Below are 7231 nucleotides of genomic sequence, written 5' to 3'. Positions count from 1 at the left end.
CACCGCCAAAATCAACTGTGGAAGCGCGGCACTCCATTGTATTTTTTTCCCGTTTGTGTGTGGTGACGAATGCCGGACTAATCGTTGTCTGTATCGTCATAGTAAACAAGGGAAAACAAAGTGCATTTTTTGTCTGATCCGCCATGGCCCAGTGAGATAATCAGTCGTTCCAGCTTATAAAAGTGCATTGTTTTGCAGCTGTTGTCTCCATTTGCCGGTGCATTCATTTGCCGTGTTGTTTTTTGTGGACCACTTCTTCGTTTGATGACATCGCCTGCTGATGAAAACGTTTTGGATTTGAGCACTACATCGCGAAGGATAGCTGAATTGCTGCTGTGAGGCCTGTGGTCCTGTAGAATGCTGTTTGCGTGTTTTTTTTCTGTTGTACAGAATAGGCGGCAGAATAGTGCTTTTAATGGATATTGAGAAATAGGTACTGCGTGTATGTTTATAACAGTTATTTTGGTACAACAGCCGCATTCTATCTGTTAAGTGTTTCTCACTTTTGTCAGCAGTTTGCAAGTAAAATTTGTTTTTTTTTGTGTTGACACCTTTTTTTGTGAATGAATCTGACAATGTTTTGCTAACTGTATTTTGTAGTTTAGGAACAGATCATTGATTTTTATTTGGTTTTATTTCCAATCTTTTTCGGGGAGGAGAATATTCATGTGATTAATTTATCAAACTATTGTGCGAGCTAGAATAAACAAAACGATGAATACTTAACTGCGTTTCTTCACAAACAAAAATGTGGATGTGTATTATAGCCATATAGCTGAACATTAGTTCTTTTGAGATTATATCTAGAATACATAGAAATGTTTAACCTTTAGTTCGCTTTCGAAGAATAATTGTTAAAAATGGAAATATTCAATGTTTCAAAAGTAGTAGTTTAAGCTTAAACGTTCAGAATATTAAGAACTTTCCTAAGGGGAAAGGTGTTGTATCAGCAGGTATCGAAACCCTGCTTTCAAGCTGGGTACTCATTGAGTACTAACCGATGTAAAGAATAAAGACAATAAAGTTAGTTGTTTGTAGACCATGGACATAAACGGTTCAATTTACTCTTGTCCAAAGAACGTCCCAAATATCCTATTTTACAGGATATAACAGGAATACATCAGCTGGGTACCGTTGTTGGCTCGGTCTGCACAAGCGAAATCTACAAAGTCTACGAGGATATCCATGGAGCGAGTGCAAGGTGTTCGGAGCGAGTATTGAATACGGTGCTCTAACATTTGGAAATGCATTCGCGTCGGTGCGAACATCAGAAGTTTGAAGGAGCAGGAGAGCGCACCATGTTCATCATCTAAAGATAGAACAATATTAATGTTGTTTATGTTCAAACATGTATATTATTGAAAACAAAAGAAAATAAACATATAAGGTAACTAATATACTTCATCCATTTACTATCGACATCTCCTCAATGGCTGATTAAATTGAATTTTATCCTTTTTCGTCTTGAATTTAGCATAGCTCTGGTATTTTCTGCAACTATACTGAATTCTGAACGAAAAAGGCAAAAATTCAATTTGATCAACCATTCGGGGAGCTTTTGCAGTAGGTTTTATTTACATCGCCTCCATTACATCATGGATAGTACGTCTAATTTATTACATCGCCAAAAATTACATCGGATCTGTTTATTACATCAACAGCCGTCGAGTACATCGGACTGTGTAATATTCATCGATCGATGTAACGACCTGGTTGCAGCGATTTCGATGTAATATTCAACAACTTTTTTTGCTGTGTACATTAACAACAACAGATACAAGACAATAATTATTACTGTTTGGAGATTAAGACAAACTGTAAATCTTTATGCGGGATGTGTGTCATAAGTATAATATGCGAACGAACCCTGATAATCCAGCCACTTGTCATCTGAATACTACACTCAGCGAAAAAAACTAGCAAAATTCATCGAAATACCTTATGAAAATTTGCTATAACTAATTCTTATGGATGGCATAAGAATACCTTATGAAAATTGATCGTGCTTGCTATGACAAATTTCATAAGATAGACTTATGAAAAGAACAAAAAACCCAGATTAATCCACCTAGTGGTGATAGTGCCTTTCTCGTCGAATATGTACTCATGATCTTTCTTTGGTCGGGATACGACTGAGATAGTTTTGCTTCAGAATTTTGGTTTTGCAGTCTTTTGGAGAAATCAAAAACACTAATTTATGTTTTTTTCCGACGTTTCGGTCCGTATGGGGCTTTTTCAGGGGTTCAATCGGTTAAGGTTTCCTTGTCAAGATGGCTTTGCTAAACTCAACAATTGCATACGGAAGTTTTGGTATATATTGAGTCCGTTCGGTTTGAAACCGTCGTGATGCGGACAATCTGCTACCTATCGTGTGGTCTAGAATTCGGTCCCTGTTCTTGTAATCTTCCACTATTGCTTTGTATAGAAAATTTCTGTGCATGGGCCATCATTTCGAAGCATGATCTTGCCGTCGACGTAATCCGAACTGTTCCTGAATCCTGAGAATATTTTATTGAGAAAAGCAATAATTAAAAAAAAAATTGAAACTTATTAATGGAACATATTCCGACATTATGTTAAACGTATAGACAGAGCTGGAAAATATCAGAATTTTCAGTTGACTGCATGAGCACCTTTACTATCACTGAAGGCCAATCAACATCAAGACGATAGTTACAAGCTAGGATATAACTTCTTTCACAATCACAGATGACTGTACGGTCTACGACAAAGTTTTTTCTTCACACTTTAGGCTATATTTTATTATTATAGGTTACAAGATTCATGTAAAATTTGACAAAAAATGCAAGCAATAAATCCATGAAAAATCCCAATAGTTTTAGACGCAAAAGAGGATTGAAAAAGCTTAGTCCGGGGTTGATGCGTACTGTATATTATCCTACTGTATATTTTGACACCTCAGGAATCTGAAATGGTGGGATTTGTTGAGATTGCTTTAGTACAGACAAACAGACATATCATTTGGAACATATTCATCATCAACTTCGTCACGAAAAAATAATCGCCAAGTGCATCAGGTTGCATTTCACAACTGGCTGCTGGCTTGATGGCGGTAGTGAGTAAACGTCAAACGAACAAAAACGATTTCACGTGTTACTTTAACAAATACCGTATCTAACAAAATAAACGAACGGAGACAATCGAAGGGAAAGTTCGCTGTTTCCGTAGCAACTAATACATTGAGCATTTCAGAAACGTGCAAAATTCGGGTATTTTTTCACAAATCATCCTAAAGGTAAGTGACACAAGTAGCTCTTAACGAAATTCAGCGAAAATCTCTTTTTTGTTTACACAGAGTAATGCGGGGCAAAAGTTCGCAGTGGGTCTTACTCTGCGCACGAGTTAAAAACCCAGGCAAACTTGTATGGATTCGACACATTGCATTGTCAGGCCAGATACTCGTCAATAAAATCTATCTGATGTATCGCATGCATGGGTTTGGTTCCTTTTGGCACTTGGCTACTTCCGGCGGGACACCCTAGATCGGTTCCGGAGCACTATCGGTAGTCTTTAAAAAGATCTTAGATGTGGTCTGAGCTTATTTTCTTGCTAATCGTTCATCAAGTAATTCAAATAGCCGCTATTTAATGTGCCGCAAGCATGGGTTTGGTTCTCTTCCACATTTGACTACATCCGGCGGAACACCCGGAATCGGTTCCGGAACACTATCGGTTGATTCAAATATGGTCTGAAACTATTTTCTTGCTAAAGGATGATCAGGTTGCCTAAAGAGCCGCGATTTGATGCGTCTTGGCTACTTCCGGCAGGACATCTGGAACGGGTTCTGTAACACTACCGGTTCAAATATGATATGAGAATGCTTTCCTGCCTACTGTTCATCAGGTTATCGAAAAAGCCGCTGTTTGATGTGTCGCATGCATGGGTTTGGTTCACTTTCATATTTGGCCACTTCCGGTGGAACACCCGGAACCCGTTCCAGAACACTACCGGTTCAGATATGGTCTGAGAATGTTTTCCTGCCTACTGTTTATCAGGTTATCGAACAAGCCACTGTTTGATGTGTCGCATGCATGGGTTTGGTTCACTTTTATATTTGGTCACTTCCGGCGGAACACCCGGAACCGGTTCCGTAACACTACCGGTTTAGATATGGTCTGAAAATGTTTTCCTGCCTACTGTTCATCAGGTTATCGAAAAAGCCACTGTTTGATGTGTCGCATGCATGGGTTTGCTTCACTTTTATATTTGGCCACTTCCGGCGGAACACCCGGAACCGGTTCCAGAACACTACCGGTTCAGATATGGTCTGAGAATGTTTTCCTGCGTACTGTTCATCAGGTTATCGAAAAAGCCACTGTTTGATGTGTCGCATGCATGGGTTTGGTTCACTTTTATATTTGGCCACTTCCGGCGGAGCACCCGGAACCGGTTCCGGAACACAACCGGTTCCGATATGGTCTGAGACTATTTTCCTGCTTACGGTTCATCAGGTTATTTAAAATGCCGTGATTTGATGTGTCGCATGCATGGGTTTGCAGCGTTTTTATATCTGGCCCCTTCCTGGGGTGCCGATCCGGAACACCTAAATGGCCATAACTCCGGAACGGCTGGACCGATCTGAACCATTTTCAATAGGAAACAATGGGACTATATACCGCGTCGAATGAACCATCGGTCGTTGAAATCGGTTGATATTTACTATCTAAAAATGAGGTGACCTTTTTGTACACACACACACACACACACACACACACGCACATACGCACACACATACATACACACACACACACACACATACACACACACACACAGACATCATCTCAACTCGTCGAGCTGAGTCGATTGGTATATAAGACTTGACCCCTCCGAGGGCTCTATAAAATTTTCGTTTTTGGAGTGAACATATAGCCTTTCGGTACACCTTGGTGTACGAGAAAGGCAAAAATCTTAAAATGATGCAGACTGGATTCGATCCATGAACGTCGGGATCACCGAGCCCGTGTTTTATCCACACGGCTACCGACGCTTGAGAATACCTGGTTGCTAAACATGAATAAAAGCTAAGCTGTGAGACGATTTTACGTCATAAAGTGACCTTATGAAATTCATCCGAATCATTATGAATTATTTATTGTATTTTTTACGAATAATCAGACTTTAGCGACGAAATTGAACTCGCCCTAATATGGTACTAACCTAACATTTATGACACATTTTCGCCTTCTTTCCCCGATTCAGGCGAAACCAGCTGATTTTGTTATGAAAATATAAACAGCTGGTAACCGAGAACAATAAGGATGAACGTAAACATCGGTGAACCAGCTGATTTTGTTGTGTAAACATGACCAGCTGGTGGGCCGAGAACAAAAGACCTTTAATCACGCAGAAAAAATTATTGTAAAACCAAAAGAATCATGAATAGTTTCAACAAATTTTATTGTAGACTCAAGGCTTACCATCAAATTTTGTTGATTCAACAAATGCATGAATTGATATCAACAAAGAAATTTGTTGTTCCTAAAAACGCCCAAAATCTGCCAGCTGTCAAAACCAAAACAAAACTTTTTTTGAAACAAAAATGCGATTTATCAATTCTACAAAAGCAATGCCTTAAAGTAATAAAAGGGGTCGTATTGAAACTAAAATTCATATTTGTTGCTTCAAAAAAATATTTTTTTTAAGTTAGCAAATCTTATTAATAGAGTCAAAAAACGTTTTTTTTTCATTAGGTTTTATTTATATGTTTGTAAATAGAAAACAAAACGATTTTATAATACAATATTCAACAATTTACACAGCCCAAGATGAAAAGCTGCTACAATAGAAATATTGGCAGCGTTATGTAGTAATGTGGTGCGATTCCTTTTAACAAATCTTTGCAGCCGGTAACATCGTCACTGTTGTTTCATCCGATCTAAGAAAAAGCAAATTCCGAAGTAAATAAATAAGTTATCATAAAAAAATATTGAATATTTTAAAAATTACCTTGAACTTCCCTCCTATGATTTCTCTTTTCCGGAGACAAAAACATGTTCTACCTTGTTTCAAATGATCTGAAATAATCAAGAATACTGGTAAAATTACGAATCCAAAGCTGCACAATTCATTGCACACTTACCTTTATCAACAGGAGTATCATGAAAAACCAAAAGAAAAACTGCTACTTTTTGATAAACTCACATAATTGTAAGAAATCCATTATTGTTCGTCGTATGCACTTTTTCCAACACTTGCAATGTTTACCTCACAAATACAAGATGGCGGCCATAAAACACGAAAATGATTGATTCTACAAAACTATTTTATAGAAACGATGGTGAAGATTTGTTGACAATAAAATTTTGCGAAGTATTTTGTTCAATTTGGAAAAATTGTTGAATCAAAAATTTAGCTAAATAGAAACAAAAAAATAGATGGATTCACTCAATGCGAACATTAATGGTAGATTCTAATCGATACGTTTTTAAGTTCTACCTATCGATATTTTTCTGCGTGATGGTAAACATTGAGACGGCCGGCGAAAACTTTCACATTATCGGGCGAGTTGCAAAAACCCTGCGACTGAGATTGACAATCGAAGCGAAATATGAGTACGACGAAATCGAAAGCGAAATATGAGTACGACGAAATTTATCGCATCAAAGTCTAAGTCGAAAAAAAAATCGCAATAAAGGCCGTTTCATAAGTTGGGCCTTATGGAAATCTTAAGGTTATTTGGCTGAGTGTACCCCACAGTAAAAAAGCAAGTCAACATCTCTGGCCCCCATAGGATACTGCAAGATGACGTCACGAAGCTATGCACTGACAGTTCACAGAGCTTGTTTACATGGACTTAGTTTCTGGCCAAGATCCGGCAAAATTGCTTTTCGATAGAACTTCGGAATAATGAGAGTTGGACGATTGGTTTTGTACTAGTAGAGCTGAATGTACTCGATATTTACGTATCACAATGATATCGGAACGGAAAACGAGATTTAAATTTTTCGCCGGTCGTTCAAAATTCTAACACCTTGTAAACAAGCTCGCTGAACTGTCAAACAAAGTGAGGTTAGACCGGTGCTTGCAGTACTCTATTGTGCGTTGAACCCCATTTTGACAGCTAAAAGTTTGTAAACAGCAAAGTTTTCAGGACCACACTTGAAAAGCGCGAAATATCTTCCGCAACAAAAAACAAAATTTTCGAAAATACTAGGAGAAATATGAGAAAATGTAGTTCTGTAATCTGAAATATGTTACTATAACTAAAAAC

At 38.0% G+C, this 7231-nt stretch overlaps 1 long non-coding RNA gene across 1 annotated transcript; it reads right to left on the bottom strand.

The window, feature by feature from the left end:
• Positions 1-5717: 5717 nt before the first annotated feature.
• On the bottom strand, positions 5718-6462 carry LOC134287315 (uncharacterized). The gene is made up of 3 exons (XR_009997213.1): positions 6101-6462; positions 5968-6035; positions 5718-5896 (listed from the first exon to the last, which is right to left on the bottom strand). It is a non-coding gene; the product is annotated as an uncharacterized LOC134287315 (long non-coding RNA).
• Positions 6463-7231: the final 769 nt, after the last annotated feature.

The sequence above is a fragment of the Aedes albopictus genome, chromosome 2 (genome assembly GCF_035046485.1).
Source record: "Aedes albopictus strain Foshan chromosome 2, AalbF5, whole genome shotgun sequence".
NCBI classification, from domain to species: domain Eukaryota; kingdom Metazoa; phylum Arthropoda; class Insecta; order Diptera; family Culicidae; genus Aedes; species Aedes albopictus.
The sequence above is the reverse complement of the archived record's forward strand: the minus strand, read 5'-3'. Positions and strand labels throughout refer to the sequence as shown.